Source organism: Urocitellus parryii, chromosome 1 (assembly GCF_045843805.1).
Source record: "Urocitellus parryii isolate mUroPar1 chromosome 1, mUroPar1.hap1, whole genome shotgun sequence".
NCBI classification, from domain to species: domain Eukaryota; kingdom Metazoa; phylum Chordata; class Mammalia; order Rodentia; family Sciuridae; genus Urocitellus; species Urocitellus parryii.
The window spans coordinates 282,529,606-282,547,623 of NC_135531.1; positions in this window are offsets into that span (position 1 = coordinate 282,529,606).

Here is an 18,018-nt window from a genome sequence, read left to right on the forward strand (position 1 = left end):
CGTGGCCTCTGTGGTGGTGGAGTCGTGGTCTCTGTAGTGGCAGGGCCCAAGTCTCTGTGGTGGCAGAGTCGAGGTCTCTGTGGTGGCGGAGCCGTGGTCTCTGTGGTGGCGGAGCAGAGGTCTCTGTGGTGGCGGAGCCGTGGTCTCTGTGGTGATAGAGCCGTGGCCTCTGTGGTGGCAGAGCTGTGGCCTCTGTGGTGGTGGAGTCGTGGTCTCTGTGGTGGCAGGGCCCCGGTCTCTGTGGTGGCGGAGCCGTGGTCTCTGTGGTGGCGGAGCCGTGGCCTCTGTGGTGGCGGAGCCGTGGTCTCTGTGGTGGCGGAGCCATGGCCTCCGTGGTGGCGGAGTCGAGGTCTCCGTGGTGGTGGAGCCGTGGTCTCTGTGGTGGCGGAGCCGTGGTCTCTGTGGTGGCGGAGTGGAGGTCTCTGGTGGCGGAGTCGAGGTCTCTGTGGTGGTGGAGTCGTGGTCTCTGTGGTGGCGGAGTGGAGGTCTCTGGTGGCGGAGTCGTGGCCTCTGTGGTGGCGGAGCTGAGGTCTCTGTGGTGGCGGAGCCGTGGTCTCTGTGGTGGCGGAGTCGTGGTCTCTGTGGTGGCAGACTCGAGGTCTCTGTGCTGGCGGGGCCCCAGTCTCTGTGGTGGAAGAGTCGAGGTCTCTGTGGTGGTGGAGTCGTGGTCTCTGTGGTCGCAGAGCCGTGGTCTCTGTGGTGGCAGACTGGAGGTCTCTGTGGTGGTGGGGCCCCAGTCTCTGTGGTGGCAGAGCCGTGATCTCTGTGGTGGCGAAGCCGAGGTCTCTGTGGTGGCGGAGCCGTGGTCTCTGTGGTGGCGGAGTCGAGGTCTCTGTGGTGGCGGAGTCGTGGCCTCTGTGGTGGCGGAGTCGTGGTCTCTGTGGTGGCGGAGCCGTGGTCTCTGTGGTGGTGGAGCCGTGGTCTCTGTGGTGGCGGAGTCGAGGTCTCTGTGGTGGTGGAGCCGTGGTCCTTGTGGTGGCGGAGTCGTGGTCTCTGTGGTGGCAGAGCCGTGGTCTCTGTGGTGGCAGAGTCGAGGTCTCTGTGGTGGTGGAGCCGTGGTCCTTGTGGTGGCGGAGTCGTGGTCTCTGTGGTGGCGGAGCCGTGGTCTCTGTGGTGGCGGAGCCATGGCCTCTGTGGTGGCAGAGTCGAGGTCTCTGTGGTGGTGGAGCCGTGGTCCTTGTGGTGGCGGAGTCGTGGTCTCTGTGGTGGCGGAGCCGTGGTCTCTGTGGTGGTGGAGCCGTGGTCTCTGTGGTGGCAGAGTCGAGGTCTCTGTGGTGGTGGAGCCGTGGTCCTTGTGGTGGCGGAGTCGTGGTCTCTGTGGTGGCAGAGCCGTGGTCTCTGTGGTGGCAGAGTCGAGGTCTCTGTGGTGGTGGAGCCGTGGTCCTTGTGGTGGCGGAGTCGTGGTCTCTGTGGTGGCGGAGCCGTGGTCTCTGTGGTGGCGGAGCCGTGGCCTCTGTGGTGGCAGAGTCGTGGCCTCTGTGGTGGTGGAGTAGAGGTCTCTGTGGGGGCCCCCGGCCCTGTCTCCCTGCGGGTCCGGCTTTCCCCCTTTTTGCCCCTCTCCCTTTCTGCCATGGCCACCCCAGGCCTCCCGTGGTGGTCTGCTTCCTGCTGGGTGTCCTGGGCCTTGTGCCTCTGGAGCAGGTGGGCCACGCCTGTGGGGGTCAGGCTCACAGGCCACAGAGCTCAGAAATGCCACCCTCCCAGGGCACTGGGCCCAGCCAGGTCAGCACCGCTGGCCCAGTCCAGGGAGGGAAGGCCATGGTCTCACTCGAGCACCTGCCGGGAGAGTGGCCCAGTGTGGCTGCCCCGGAGGAGGTGACGTCCTCCTTCTGACCTCGGCGTGGCATGTCTTGCTTCAGCACGTGTGACAACTTTGACCTTGCTCGCTTGGTTGGTTGGAGCTGCAGGTGTGTCGGGGGAGCAGGGGTCAGCCACGGTACAGCGGGCAGCACGGCTCAGAGGCCGCCTGGCCCTGAACGTCATCATGGGGCCAAACCCGGGCCTTCAGCCCCAATCCCAGGTGCCACTTCCTCCTCCACCCACCCAGGGGTCCTGGTGCTGTGGCCAGTTCACCCGCTAAGAGGTTCCTGGGCCTCTCTGCTCAGCTCACCAGCCTCTGCAGGACTGTCCCTCCTCTCCCTTCTGCCCCCACTCCTTCCCCCCACACATTCTCTTCTAGCAGGTGGATGACTTCCAGGGCACCACCCAGGCCCATGCTGAATGAGTGTGACCAGAGCGTGTGGACACTGTGCTGGCATGGTCACTGTCCTGTGAGGCCACAGCCCATGAAGTCAGCACTGTCCTGGGAGGGTGGTTGGTGTGAGTGCTGGCTCCCTGCAGCTGCCAACGCTTGCTGAGGTTCTCCTGAGAAGGGGGCATTGGTGTCTGCGGCTGTTTGTCATCCTGCTTTCCCGGCTCTGACTTCAGGCCCCAGAGTGCCAGATGCAGATAGACACATGGACACTGGACAAACTGACCTGGTCATCCCGACTGACAACGGAGCCCAGTGTCCTGCACGGCCTCGACTGTCCTTGCCTCCCTGCGTTCAGCTCCTCTTCAGGCTGGTCAGTGACCCCTGCTCCCAAGCCGCAGCCCACACAGCCCCCCAGCCCTGTCCCTGTCCTGGCGCCTCTACACTCCCCTGGACACGCTTTCCAGTCTGAACTGACGTCACTTTGGCCTGTGTAGCTCTCCGTGCTCCAGCCAGGCCGCGTGCTCAGGAGCCGGTGTCCTGCTGGTGGTGCCCGGGCTGGGCCTCATGCAGCGGGGGGCCTCTCTGCCTCCACTGGGTGGTGAACGGATGGCAGAGGGCTCCGGCCTTTCCTCAGGAGCATAGTGGTGCTGGAGTCCAGCAGCAATGACCAGCCCGGGTCCTGGGCCCAGGCACCCTGTGGGCCTGTGTGCTGGAGGCAGCCCTCCCCCTGGACCGCAGCCCTCCCCCTGGACCACAGACCTCCCCCCTGGACCGCAGCCCTCCCCCTGGACCTCAGGGCTCCCCCTGGACCGCAGCCCTCCCCCTGGACTGCAGACCTCCCCCCTCGACTGCAGCCCTCCCTCCTGGACCTCAGCCCTCCCCCTGGACCGCAGACCTCCCCCCTGGACCTCAGGGCTCCCCCTGGACCTCAGGGCTCCCCCTGGACCGCAGACCTCCCTCCTGGACTGCAGCCCTCCCGCCTGGACTGCAGACCTCCCCCCTGGACTGCAGGGCTCCCCCTGGACTGCAGGGCTCCCCCCTGGACTTCTGGGCAGAGCTGCCCAAGGGCCTGGTGGGGTAGGGTGCTACAACTTGAGTCTACAGCTAGCCAGGCAGTGGGCCCCCTGGAGATGAGTGGCCGTAGGGGCCATTGCTGAGATGGGCAGAGAAGAAACCTGGCCCTGGGCTTCCATGGGCCGAGCTCAGCCGCAGCCTGTGCCCTGTGAGAGGTGGAGGTGGGGCTTGGCCAGGAGGAGAGGCCTGGAGCCTGCGCACCGCGTCCTCGGGCCTCGGGGGGCGCAGGCGCGGCTCAGCCAACCCGGGGGCTGCAGTCAGAGCAGCTGTGTTCCTGGGCGCCTGGAGGGGGGCGTGTGAGCAGGCCACTCACCCTGAGGGCTGCGGACACCTGGGCCACTCCCGGGCCGGGCAGCTCTCCCTCGGGTGACAAGAAGCTGTGGAGGTCCACTTAAAAGCAGGAGGTTCGTTTTGGCGCAGCTTCAGAGGCTCCAGCCATGGCCCCGTCCCTTGCGGTGGAGGCTGGTGGTGGAGCGCAGGGTCGGCTCATGGCAGGGGGCCGGGAGGCAGGGACTGGGCTGGGGTCCTGTGTGCACACCCCGGCTGTACCACCTGCCCACTGTGCCTCCCGCTGGGGACGAAGCTCCGACACCTGAGCCTCAGGGAGACCTTGCAGACCCCAGCCGTGCCCGTCCTGAGCTCCCTGCCTCTGGGAGCTTCCCCTCGGCTCCAAATCTGTGCCCCTGAGCTCCGCCAGAAGGGCCGCACACCAGGCAGCGTCCGTGGTCCTGGGCACCACCAGGGGCTCTCCCAGGCCTCTGCCTCAGCCCTGGCTTCCCTGAGCTTGTGAGCTGCCCCTGGGCATTCGGTGACCTTACAGTGAAAAGGTGACCCGTGGTGCTGTGAGTGCACGGCCTCCTTGGCCCTGGTGCCACACTGCCCTTCTCTGCCCATCTCTGCCCGTCCCTGCCCGTCCCTGCCCGTCTCTGCCCCTCCCTGCCCCTCCCTGCCCGTCCCTGCCCCTGCCTGCCCCTTCCTGCCCGTCCCTGCCCATCCCTGCCCGTCCCTGCCCGTCTCTGCCCATCTCTGCCCATTTCTGCCCCTCCCTGCCCGTCCCTGCCCCTGCCTGCCCCTCCCTGCCCGTCCCTGCCCGTCTCTCTCTGTCTCTGCCCATTTCTGCCCCTCCCTGCCCATCCCTGCCCCTGCCTGCCCCTTCCTGCCCGTCCCTGCCCGTCCCTGCCCATCCCTGCCAGTCCCTATCCATCTCTCCCCGTCTCTGCCCGTCTCTGCCCATCTCTGCCCCTCCCTGCCCGTCCCTGCCCCTGCCTGCCCATCCCTGCCCATCCCTGCCCGTCTCTCAGGGAGAGATTCACGGGAGCAAGGCTGATTTCTCCTATTTCCGAGGGCTGGGAGGGAGTCCAAGGGAGAGGACAGGACCTGGTGACGGCCTGCCCTGCGTGTGGCCACCTGGCGGAAGGAGCAGGAGGACGCGCGGTGGAGGGAGGGCCTGTGCAGCCGCGCACCCTCTTCCGCCCAGTGCTGGGCCGCCAGGCGCCTGTCCAAGCCCCTCTGAGCCCCGCGGCCCTGAGGGTGGGCTCCAGCCTCCCTGCGGCCACCTTCAGACATGCAGTCCCTTTGCCCTGGGCCTGGGAAGCTTGTGGGTGGTGTTAGAGGCCTGCTCTGGCACCAGGGCCTGTGCTGTTGGCCCCCGCGCAGGGCACCTTGGTGAGGGCACAGGGTCTCTGCAGAGGGGGGCTGTGGACGGGGGCTGGGTTCTTCCCAGGACTCTCCAGGGTGAGCGGATGAGAATGGCCAGCGAGGCCACTGTGAGGCCCGGAGCACACGGGCAGGGTGTCCTCTGGAGGGTGCCGCCGGGGCATCACAGTGTCCCCTCACACTGCTCCCCACACGCCGCCTATCACTGCCCTCTCTAAGGTGGACACTTGGCTCTGGGCCTTTCTCCCCTCAGCCCTTGGCAGGGACAGGCCCACTGGGCCCTGCAGGGTGTGTTGGGCTCACTGGGAGCCCGCGGGCAGGGCCTGAGGGGCAGTGGTACTGCCCTGCGGCTGCCTGTGGGGGCTGGGGACCCCGGGCTGTCCCTGCTCTTGGAAGGCCCCCACTGCTGTCCGCCTCTGGGATGGCCCTGGCTGGAGCCCACCCTCGCTCCAGTCCACCCTCTGCTCCTGGCCCCATAGGCCCAGCCTAGAGTCGAGGCTTGTGTCCCCTGAGGCAGGGTGTCCCCTGTCTAGGTCAGAGGGCACCTCACACCCAGCATGGGGCCCACCTCAGTGTGCACGCTGTGTCGAGAGCAAGGTCACCACCTCGGGTGAGAAGTAGGGAGCGTCCCCTGTTGCTCCCTGTTCCTGGAACTCAGAGGACAGAGGGCAGAGTGGACACCCAAACGCTGTCAGCTGGACCTGCTGCCACAGTCCTTCTGCCACGCTCTCCTGCCCACTGAGCCTGAGAGCACTGACCATGCGGCCTCCTGGGGCCTCAGTCCTGGTCTCCTGCAGCTCAGCCTCAGATTATGAAGATGTGGGGAGCACCCCACTCACAGGAGGGTGTGGGACCCCTACCCACTCACAGGAGGGTGACTGTGGGTAGACACAGTGTCAGCCGCCCCTCTGCCTGTGCCGTGTGAAGCGCACACCTCCGGCCAGCCAAGGGACAGGCTGAGCCTCCAGTGGACACGACGTGGGTGGTGTGCAAGGGCAGGTGAGTTTCTTGGTGGCAGAACTTATCAGAGCCTTTGGGAGGTAGTGTGCCCTGGGGCACTTCTAGAAGTGAGGAGCTTGCAGGTGACATGAGGCGGTCTCTCCTTGGTAACTTGTGCCGACAGCCACCTGAGGGCTAGTGTCCCCCGAGCCCAGGCTGGAGGAGGCTGTCCTACCTCCTGGGCATGGGTGGCTGCTGAGCGCAGTGCAGGGACCCAGAGCTTCCCAGCTGCAGTGTCCCTCTCACTCTGCGGGCCAGCGAGGGTGCCCAGTGTGGGGAGAGCCTCACCAAGACAGAGCCAGAGGACGGGCCGTGGGGACTCTGAGGACACGTGTAGAGACGGTGGCCACAGGCGGCCCTGGAATACATGGGTGTCCCCATCAGTGGGCCTGAGGACGCCGTCTTCTGTGGCAAGGGGAGCCCAGCAGATTGACCCCATGAAGGGTCTTGGGGTGGGGGGATGGTGCCGTCCTGGCTGCAGAAAGAGGACCTGTGCCCCCAGGCAGAGCTGCCCGGGCCACAGTGGTTCCCCGCAGCACAAGGACTGTTCCCCAAGAGGAGCCCAAAGTCCTGTGGGCAGGAAGGAGCGCCACCCCGCTGAGCCCTCGTGCACCCTGCGGAGAGGACGCAGGTGGCCGTAGCTGCCTTTCTGCACAGGCAGCGTGACCTGCAGAGGGGCAGCAGCCCCTGGACACGGGCAGGGGTGCAGGAGGCCACGGCCCCCCTCAGCGGAGGCCGGGTCTGTGGCACTGTCGGGGCGGGCGTCTCCGCCGGCCTCTGGACTTCTGCTTCTGGGTCTGCAGAAGGCCTCCCGAGTGTTCTGAGACACAGGCGGCCCTCTGAAGAAGCAGGGAGTCCTGCAGAGCAGGGCAGGCCGACCACCACAGCCCGCAGGCCTGCAGGGCTCCTGGAAGGGCTTCGGCCCCCAGGCCACTCCTGGGGCCACAGGCAGGGCTCCCATGGCCGCTGCCCCCTCCAGGCCCTGATGGTGGCGGCACCTCTAGCCCCTCAGCCAGTGTGTTCTGTGGGAAGTGCCGGCTCCCAGCCCAGGGGTCCTGCTCCGTCCAGCAGTCAGTGAGCCACGCCTAGTGCCCACCAGATGCCCAGCTGGCTGCACAGCTGGGCCTCCTCAGCCTGGGTGCTGCTGTGGGGCTTCAGGTCCACGCCGTGCCCCTGGGGAGAGTGGCTTCATGCTGGTAGGTCCGTCTCCTCAGGGGTGTGCTCAGCAGTCATTAGCCCACATCTGGTAGACAGTAGGCACTCATTAATGCTCCTTTTGTCTTCTTTCCAAGAAAGCAGAAGATGAACAGAACCAAAGAGCCTCCCCAGGGCCAGCGAGGCCCGCCCTCCTCTGTTCCTGTCCTTTCTGCCCGAGGGTGACGCGGGACCTGGCAGTCAGCACAAGAGCTGGTGAAGCGCCACGACCACAAGCCCGTGTTTCAGAGACACCCAGGCAGGAGACTGGCCTCCTCAGGCCCCAGAGCACCGGGTGCCGGAGAGGATGCACCTGCAGAGACCCAGGAGGCCTGGGGGCGGTGGCACTGGGGGCCTTGGCCAGGCAGCTCCTGGTGAAGCTGAGGCCGTGGACACGGCAGGGGACCTGAGTGCTCCTGCGAAGGGGCATCGGGCTCAGCGGTCACCTGCAGCGGGTGACCCCTCCTCCCCTGGACCCCGTGCACCAGGGGGAATTCCCCAGTCTGTGGGAGGGGGCTGGAGGGGTGCTGGCTGGGCTGGGGTCCCGGGCTCAGCCCTCGGGGCCTGAGGCTGCTCTGACTGGGGGCAGGTCGTTTGCAGACCTGGTTAAGGATCTGGGGAGGAGTCCCTCCTAGACAGGGGCCCTAGGTCCAGTGACTGGTGTCCTGGAGCCCCAGGGCTGGCGGAGGCAGGACCCTGGGGGAACAGGCAGCCGCGTAGGCCTCCAGGGCTGTGAGTGGACCCTGGGTCCAAAGGCCCCTGTTTGTGGGGATGGTCTGCTGCAGCCCAGAGCACGTGCAGCTGGGGTCCATAAGCTTGAAGCCTGGGGCGGGTGGTGGGCGAGCGGTTGTGAGTGTGGTTTCATCCAGGTGCAGGTGGGTGAGCGAGCGCTCCTGCCAAGAGCCACACGCTTACAGCAGACCCTCGGGGGCACAGACCCGGCTCAAGATCAACTCCCAGGAGAGCATCATGTTGGAAGGACAGTCAAGGGTGCAGAAAACCACCAAGATGGGGTGATCCACCGTTCACATGCAGGAAGAGAAGGTGCCCTCTATGAGCAGTGACCTTGGTGCGGAGCTCGCCATGCTCTGGGGACGTGGCGGTACAGCTCAGTGACAAAGAGTGGGGTTGCCGGATTTAATGTGGGTTTCATCACTTAATGCTGTGTGACCTCGACTTAGTTAACCTCTCTGTGCCTTATGGGCACTGTCTGCAGAGAGCTTGTTGGGAGGAGGAGGAGTTGTCAGCAGGTGAGGAGCGACACATCGCTCCCCACAGTCAGAAAAAGTCAACAAATGCGGGTGGTCACTATTAGAGAACAGAAGCAAGAATCAAGGGTATAATGGAAGAACATCCCCAAACGGCAGAGACCCTCGCACGAGGCTGGGTCAGTGCACTCAGAGAGAGAGGAAGACATCCCCAGCTGGAGAGGAAACGGCGGCCTGTGTTTGTCAGAGAATCAGAGCCAAGTTGGGTGTGTCTACACAGGGAAGGCCACGTGGGGACCGCAGAGCTGACGGGGTGGCCGCGCCCGGTGTGGGGCAGTGGAGCAAGCCCCGGGGCACGGCCTGACCAGGAATCCCCGTCCTGGTGTGTCCTGCTGGGCGGGCACCGGGAGGCTGCTCGGGGCCTTGGTGCAGAGTGCAGGCCGGCCAGCGCTGCCCCGCTTCCTGTGGCTGGACGGCACCTGGGAGTCGGGACGTGGCAGGCGGTGGCCGTGCGGCTCTGCAGAGTCCAGGAAGGCCCAGTCCCCAGCTCGCAGTGCTGGCCGTGAGCTGAGCTGGGTCCAGGTCCCTTGTCTGTCCCCCCTCACGCTGCCTGCCTATGCCTGACTCCTGAGCTAGCCGGAGACGGAGGTCCTCCGGGTGCCGCTGTGGGGTGTCGGGGCCCAGAGCTGCACTGGTAACCAGGCAACGCTGGGGAGTTTTAAGCTGGTTGATTACCCAGAAGAAACAAGCCCCCTCCGGTCCCACCTCTCCATCTTGGCAGGGAACATCTGCTGTTGCCAGGCAACGCCACTGCGCATCGCTGGGGGCAGGAGCCGGCCCTGCTCCGTTGCCGGATGCTGCCTCGCACACGCCTCCCCGCCCAGGAGTCGCTGGCCCGTGACCGAGCATGCTGGTCGCTGGACCTGGGCCAGGAGCAGAGGCCAGGGGCCCCTCCTCCCCACACTGCGTGAGCCCAACAACGCTCACAGCTCAGCCTCCTCAGAGGTCCCGGGAAACCGCTCTGAATCACGCGTATCTCTCTGGCCTCTCAGACCACTTTGGCCTTCACCTACACGTGGTGCCGTGGCTCACTGACTGGAAGTGGCCTCGGAGGACAGGCCGTGGGGAGCACCAGTGGCACCCAGCCGTCTTTACCAACAGCCCCTTCTTTGCTTTAGCACTAGACCCTGGTGTGTGCACGTGTGAACATGGGTGTGTGTGCACGTGAACATGGGTGTGTGTGCATGTGGACGTGGGTGTGTGCGCACGTGAACATGGGTGTGTGTGCATGTGGACGTGGGTGTGTGTGTGAACATGGGTGTGTGTGCATGTGGACGTGGGTGTGTGCGCACGTGAACATGGGTGTGTGCACGTGTGAACATGGGTGTGTGTGCATGTGGATATGGGTGTGTGTGCACGTGAACATGGGTGTGTGCACGTGTGAACATGGGTGTGTGTGCACGTGAACATGGGTGTGTGTGCATGTGGATGTGGGTGTATGTGCACGTGAACATGGGTGTGTGCACGTGTGAACATGGGTGTGTGTGCACGTGAACATGGGTGTGTGTGCATGTGGATGTGGGTGTGTGTGCACGTGAACATGGGTGTGTGTGCATGTGGACGTGGGTGTGTGCGCACGTGAACATGGGTGTGTGTGTGAACATGGGTGTGTGTGCATGTGGATGTGGGTGTGTGTGTGAACATGGGTGTGTGTGCATGTGGACGTGGGTGTGTGTGTGAACATGGGTGTGTGTGCATGTGGACGTGGGTGTGTGCGCACGTGAACATGGGTGTGTGTGTGTGTGTGTGTGTGTGTGTGTGTGTGAAGGCCTTTGCACAGGAAGCAGGTCAAGGGGGAGCTGGGCTGGACCACCCCCCACCCGGGCCCCAGCCTCCTCTCTCCCAGCCCGGAGGCCCTCCTAGAGGCAGCTTGGAAACCCTTGTCTGGGTCACCTGGTCTCAGATGGGGACAGTGGCCGCAGACAGGGAAGGAGCCTCCTGGCACTCTGCAGAGGAGCTGGCGAGCTTCAGTGCCAGCTGAGTCCTGGGGTGGGGGGCACGGCTCTCTCAGGGGCACGGGAGCCAGCCCTGGCTGGGAACCCTCCCTTGGAGACCACAACTCCTTCCGGGGGGCCTGGTGAGCTCGGGATCAGGAGCGGTTGACTGGAGGCCTCCTCCTCTAAGGGTTGAAAGGGCCTCGTCACCTGGAAGCCACGCTGCATCCGGCTGCCCCAGTGCCTTTGCGAGTGCCATGCCTCAGCCTGGCAGCCCCTGCATGCCACCTAGGCAGCTCACCGTGTCCTTGGCACTGCTGAGGTCTCCTGGATTTGAGGTGTGGGCCGCGCTCCCTGTGGCTTTCTCAGCGGCCCCCACAGCACCAGGTTGCATCAGGTTTCGTCCGGAGAGCCGCCTCGCTGTGGACGTGAGAGGCACACAGCCGCGCACAAGTTCCCGCCATTGCTGGTTTGATGTCCCCCTCAGAGGGGGACGGTGGGGAAGTGACTTCAGAGTATGGCCAGGGAAGCAAACTCATCTGCCCAGACGCAGCCATAAAATGCTGTGGCATAAAAGACCCCAAGGTCCTGCAGGTGAGACGGCTTCTCTGCACTGCCCAGAGTGACCGCTCTCATGCCAACACCACCCCGACTGGCCGCCAGAGCCCTTCCTACCCCTCCCCTGCACCTTCACACCTCCCCTTAGGCAGGACCCTCTTCGCTTCAGGGGCTCCTGGCCCCAGAAGGACCTGACTGGCCCCTGCAGCCTGCAGAGATCCCTCCCACCCTGCCGCCTGCTGGGTGCCCTAGGGCGGCCTGGTGCAGGCCGCTGCCCCTCGCTCTGTTGACAGACCTGCCCCCTTGTGCCTGCTCTTCCCCCTCCAGGGCACTCTGAGCCTTGCACAAGGAAAGCCCAGCACCCCTGGGTCTGCCCACGCTGTCCCTCTGCCTGCAGTGCCCGGGAGCACCTGGGCCAACAGCGAGCGCTGGCTCTGTGGGAAGACCCCCCCCGCCGCCGTCCTTCGCTCATTCAACAAGTGCTCACCACGCCGGCCGAGTGGGTGCTGAGTGGGGTGCTGCTCGGGCTGGGGAGCCGGTGTCCCTGCTCGTCCTGCCTCCCCACAGCCATGAACAGCAGCTCCTGAGGCTGTCGCTGCAGGACTGAGGCCGGCTCTGCCGTGGGGAACCTTGGCAGTGACCCCTGGCGAGCAGCAGTGGGGCAGGTGGGGGGCTGGAGGGAGCACGGGGAGACGTGCTCTCTGAGCAGAGTGACCCGGCCATCCACACACGGGTGTGCGAGACTCTGCTGCCCGCCTCGCCTCTCAGGGAGCAGAGGTTTGTACAGAGGAGGAAATGTGGGGGCAGCAGGCCCGCTCACCTCTGCGGAGAGCAGGGTGGCACACGTGGCCTCTCTGCAGGTCTCGGGCCTGGGTGCTGGTTGCAGTGCCCCGTGGGCAGGGCTGGGACAGCACCAGCGTCCTGGGACCTCAGAGCCCTGTGCAGCACAGCCACGGGAGGCTGCGGGTTCTGCTGACCTGGCTCTGCTGACCTGGCTCTGCTGACCTGGCTCTTTGTGCGATGAGTGCTGCGTATTCTCCCTGGAAGAGGGGGATTGCAGGGTGGGCTCAAGACAAATGAGGGGCCACTGGAAGGCCCAAGAGAGCACGTGTCGCCTTGGGCAGCAGCAGTGGCAGTGGCCCTGCGGATGTCCACCCAGACACGCTCTGGTGCCAGGCCCTCATCCAAACACCCTGAGGGGGCAGGGAGGAAACTGAGGCTCAGGTGCGTAACTCGCCCGGGGGGCACAGACGGTGAGAGACAGTGGGAAGCTGGCAGCAGACGGGGCGCCTGAGCCCTTTGGCGCACTGCAGAGGGGCATGTGTTCCAGACAGGAAGGACAAGGCGTGTGAGAGTCCACACTGTTCAGAGGACGTTGGCCAGGCATTGTGCTGGAAGGGGAAGTCCTGGTCCTTGGCTTGGTGGATAAAGGTGGTCAGCTGCAAAGGGGAGACCCCGCCAGGTCCCCTGGGCAGTGTGGTCCCTGGGCAGTGTGGTCCCTGGGTAGCATGGTTCCTGGGCAACATGGTCCCTGTGCAGCATGGTCCCTGGGCAGCATGGTCCCTGTGCAGCATGATCCCTGGGCAGCGTGATCCCTGGGCAGTGTGGTCCCTGGGCAGTGTGACCCCTGGTAGCATGGTCCCTGGGCAGCATGATCCCTGGGCAGTGTGGTCCCTGGGCAGTGTGACCCCTGGTAGCATGGTCCCTGGGCAGCATGATCCCTGGGCAGTGTGGTCCCTGGGCAGTGTGACCCCTGGTAGCATGGTCCCTGGGCAGCATGGTCCCTGTGCAGCATGGTCTCTGGGCAGCACGGTCCCTGTGCAGCATGGTCCCTGTGCAGCATGGTCTTTGGGCAGCATGGTCCTGGGGCAGCATGGTCCTGGGGCAGCATAGTCCCTGGGTAGCATGGTCCCTGGGCAGCATGGTCCCTGGGCAGCATGGTCCCTGGGCAGCGTGGTCCCTGGGCAGCGTGGTCCCGGGGCAGCATGGTCCCTGGGCAGTGTGGTCCCTGGGCAGTGTGACCCCTGGTAGCATGGTCCCTGGGCAGCATGGTCTCTGGGCAGCATGGTCCCTGGGCAGCATGATCCCTGGGCAGCGTGGTCCTGGGGCAGCATGGTCCCTGGACACTGTGGCAGTGCTCTGTGGGTCTTGGGGTCCCCTATGTCCATGTCTCTCCTGACACAGGAAGACCCCGCTCCACTCTGGCGTCTCAGCCTCTTGTTTGCCTGCAGGACACTGCAGAGTAGCCCTGCCATGTTGTAATAAGCTTCTGGAGTAACTGAAGCTGAGCTGTCCGGTGGTTGCTGCCCTCACTGGGGCTTTGGCTTCCACAAGAGCAAGGCCAAGCCTTGGGACTCTGCAGCACATGCAGGTGGACACTGTGAGGTGGGGTCCTTGGGGGAGCATCGCCTGACCCCCACCTGCAATCCTCCTCTTCCGCCTGCTGCTGTGGGCTTGGTGGTGAGGCCTGGGGCACTTCCGAAGTCTTCCTGCAAAGTCCACAGGGACACAGGCTGGCCAGGGAGCAGGCCTCCACAGCACTCTGGCTGCGTCCCCATAGCTGGAGCCCTGGGGTCAGAGCCCTCCTGACCGGGGTCCTGCCCAAGGGCCCACCTCTGCTCTGCTGCGCCAGAGACCACGCCTTCAGCACGAGCTGTGGGCGCCAGTCCACCCCAGAGCTGCCGTTTTGCTGGATTTCCAGCCGCTAGCCTCCAACCTGAGAGAGAGCCCCCGGTTGGTGTGGATTTGCGGCGGCATCCTCAGGAGGTGAGTCCGACCCACAGCCTGGAACCCGGAGGGACGACTCGCACGTCTCTGGCCGCTGAGAGTGACTGCCTGCTTTCCTTCCCGTCCCCACGCTGCCAGGTGCAGGTGGGGCTGGCCCAGAGGCCCACGTGAGTCAGCGCAGGAGAGCTCAGGGTGGACGCTGGCGTGGGAGAGCCCTAACCCGGGCAGCGCGTCCGCCCCTGATGGCGATGGACTAGGTGCTGACTGTGGGTGTGCCTGTGGGTGTCCATCTTGTCCTGGTTGAGCAGAGCGTCCCTCTGCCTCCTGACCACGTCTGGAGCTGCGTCCCTGCTCCACACTCCGCCACGGTGCTCTCTTCACCTGGGCCCCAGGGCGGGGACCTCTGAGGCCGCAAGCCCCGGTGAAGTCCCCTCCTCTAGCTGCTTTCGTCAGTTCTTTGGGTTCAGAAGCAAAAAACCCCAACACGTGCAGCCTCAAAAAGGGACCCAGAGAGCCACCAGGCACCCTGTACCCCTGTCCCCAAAGGCACCCTCCTGAGTAACTGTGGTGCAATATCATGACGGGAAATGGCCATCCATAAGGCCACTACTGGCTGCCGCCACCAGCATCACGCACACTACTGGTGGGCATCAGCCCAGAGCAGCTTCCCACACCCAGAGGCCACTGAGCGAGCACCCAGGGGCCTCCTGCTGCCTTCTGCCTCGGCCACCCTCCCCTGCACCACCTGTGACCACTGGGCTCTCCTCCACCTCCGTGGCTACTGCTTAGGAACTGCCCACTGCCTGGGCATCCTCATGCCCCTCTGAGGTCACCCAACCTCTTGATTGTGGCTGAGCAGGAGCCCACAGTGGGGGACAAGGGGCTGGACCCCTCACCTGCAGAAGGGCATGGAGACTGCAGCCTGGAGCCCCCTGGCCAGGATAGTGTGGACGCTGCCTGTGGGTCTCTGAACCTCGGCTTCCTCTCCTTCTCTGGGGTGGACACCCAGGGTGCGGCCCCCGTGGTGGGGACAGGTTCAGTTGGGGAGAATTTTGATGTCTTCCTTCCTGGTGAACTGAAAGGTAATGTCACGCGTCAGAGACTTCTTTCTCATAATAATCCAGCTCTCAAATATAAGGAACAGTAAAGTGGAAGTTTAAAATATTAATATCTTTTCCCAAATGCTTGCATCTATGATCCTGGGCTGACAATTTTAATGACTTTTTATCTGCAAAAGTCTTCAACCTTTTTTGCACAGCAGATAGCTGAATCGAAATGAAAAACGGAACCGGACAGTTTTTACACTGCCAAGTTTTATCAGCCTCCATTTTCTGCGGCTGCGGATGCATTTTAATCATCTTTACGTCTCATCCACCCTTGATTTCTTTTTGTTCTGAAGTTTCCACGCCATGTCATTCCCTGCCTCATTTTAAATTGCTTACATATTTAAAGTCTGGCTCCTTCCTCTCTGTCTCAGAATCACACACACCTACGGTCTATTTTTATCCCTCAGAACTTAGAATAAAATTGGAACTCGGCATCTAGACCTCATTTAGAGGCCGCCCTCCCCCTGCACGGTCCAGGGGGCCCGGGCTGCGTGACTGCCGGCTGCCCTCCCTGGGCGAGAGGCTCAGTGCTGTCCTCCTGTCCACCCTGTCAGGGGAGCTCGTGGTCACCGTGGTCTGTGGATGCTTCTCAGTGCGTTTTCCTTTCCTCCTTGACAGTTTCCTCCTCGGTCCCTGCCTGGGGGGTCTTGGTCCTACTCTGCCATTGTTCTGAGACTTCGGAGCCTGGGACAAGCTGAACAGGCCAGGGACCAGCTCCCTCATGACCGCCCCCGAGGGTGGTGGCCTTACCATCGGACTAACACGGAGCCTGATGGGAGGGGTGCATCCTCTCTGACGTCGGCGTCACACCCGACAGGGTGACACGGAGACCACTGGGGACATCTGCCACCTTCCAGGAATGTGCAGGGCTGGGTTACGTGAAGGAGGGACATAGAGGGAGCTTCCCAGTGGGGTCCTCGCACCGGGGGACAGGCCCTTTGAAGTTCCCTTCACATCCCATGGTCTCCAGCCTGGGTTTGGCTTTGGACAGTTCAGCCTCTGGCCATCTAGCGCCACTGTGCCTCATGAGAGAGTCCTGGGGTGGGGGAGAGTGTCCGGCCCTGCTCTTGGGGCCCCACTGACTTGCTGGGCCTGGGACGGGGGCTCTGGGCTGCTGGCTCTCTTTCATCCCTGCACGTCTGGTTTCCGGGTTCGTGGGTCTCCCCCACGTGCAGACGCAGTGGCTGCAGGTGGAGGTGATCTGGGGCAGGAGGAAGCTGAGGTTCTGGGGCTGGACCTGGAGGAGGGCAGTGGAGCCTGCTGGTGCAGATGGGGAGCACGGGGCTGGGCGCTGTCGGAACCAGCTAGGGCGGCCGTCTGAGCAGGGAAGCCTTGCTGCCTCTCAGTTAAAGAGGGCTGGGTTTTGGAATATAAATGGATAATAGGTTTATCTCTGATGAATGAGTTTTGACTGGCATGAATAATTGCTGCCTAGGAAAAGAATTTTAAGTTCCTTTATACCTCCTGGCAAATCCCACTGATTTAGGATGCGGAAAAATTTAGAGACAATTGTGTGCTTCGAAAATCACCTGGGTCAGCACGTGGCCAGAAGGCAGGCACTGAGGGCTGAGTCTGGCCTCCCCGGGACTCTCGGGTGGTTTCAGTTAGTAACTGTTATTCCTGCTCCGAGTACGGCTCTCGACAGCAGCTCAGTGGGTCAAGAGAGCCCAACCACAGCGACCTGGGCCCTTCGTCCCATTTAGGAAAAGAAGCCTTCTCCTGGTGCCCAGGAGGACCTGCGAGGGCCGCGCCAGGGCTGGATTTGACGTCTGCAGGAGCCCTACCTGCAGAATCACAGGGCGGCTCCTTCACTGGGTCTGAGGGAACATTTGGAAACATGGCTACCCATCTGCGATAGGGTGCATTTATTCTGTGGCCATCAGACCTTCTTGTTTGGAGAGCTTGGGAAGAAGGATGAAGGAGCAGCTCTTAGCAGGGCAGCCCACGCGGCCACTGGGTAGTTTACAAACTGATGCTGCCAAGTGAGCCTAAGGCCAAAGGGCTCAGAGCCAGGAACCAGGGCATGGAGCCTCCGTATGGCCAGACGTGCATGGAGAAGAGGGCCCTACTGGGGGTCCTGAGACCTCCCGCACCCCCTGCAGCGGCAGCCCCTGCCTCCCAGACCTGCTGTTTCTGTGTGTGAGGCACCTGCAGCCACAGCCCCTCATCCTGGTCTTTTCTCAGTATTTCGGCTGAGGTTTGCCTCAGGCTGTGTGTGGCAGTCACGGCTCTTCTCTGTAGAATGGGAACAATAGCACTCACCTGCAGGGCCTGGTGGGTTGGCTCAGGCCAGGGTGGGTGAGAACAGGGGGCAGACACACAGACCCGCAAGAGAGCTCGGGACTCACGTTCCCAGTCCCGAAGGCCTGGGTTCACACCTCAGCACTTGGGGTTTGAAGCTCAGCCAGACCCTTCATTCTGAACGGTGCATCAGCAGGTTTGGAGCAGGCCCTTCCAGCATCCTGGAGGACTTGGGAGATCCCCTGGGTGCCCAGACCAGGCGGGGTGTCCAGAGCCATCTGCACTGTCCCCTCCTGCTGCTGCCTGGCCAGGAAGACTGCTGCACCCTGGTGGGTCCCAAGTGGTTTTTTGCTCCCACCCTGGACCCTGGGTAAGAAAGCCCAGAAGGAGTTAAGGAGGGTCTGGCCGACCTCAAGGTCCTGGGGGACACTGGCCAGTGAGCCTGAGGGTGGTGAGGAGCCTGGCAGGGAGCAGGGCAGCTCATACCAGGTCAAACCACCAAGAACAGGCCTGTCCGCTCTCGGGCCCTGGCACATCTGTGCCCTGGGGGCCAGGCAGAAAGGGTCCTCTGGCTCTCACGTAGCAGGTCCACACATTCAGTCCCCTCCACAGCAGGCCTGCGCTTCCACGTGTCCAGGGGGAATATTGTTCATTATCTTCCCTCTCAATTTAATCAATCCACATTCCGTAATGAACCTTGAAATTTCAATTAAACACATCATGACTAATCAGCAAGAGCAGTGGCGGTTGCGGCTCTCGCAGCCCTGGGCGGTTGGCGGTGCCAGGCTGTGCCCCACCCTCCTGGGAAGGAAGGGCTCAGGAACCCGCCTATCTTCCCTTCCCGGGAAAGACGGGAGTGGCCACGGCGGGTGAGAGGCCTGGCTGGCCCAGGCTGCGGGGCTTGTGGGTCCGTCTTGCCTCGGTGCCCTTGGTGGGTGCCTGGTGGCTCAGCAGAGGTGCCAGGGCCGAGCAGAGGACTCTGCCATCAGAGGAAGCCACGGCCTCCTGGAGGCAGGTGTGCGGCCATGCAGAGCAGCGTGGGTCAGTTACGGCTGGGATTTGAAATG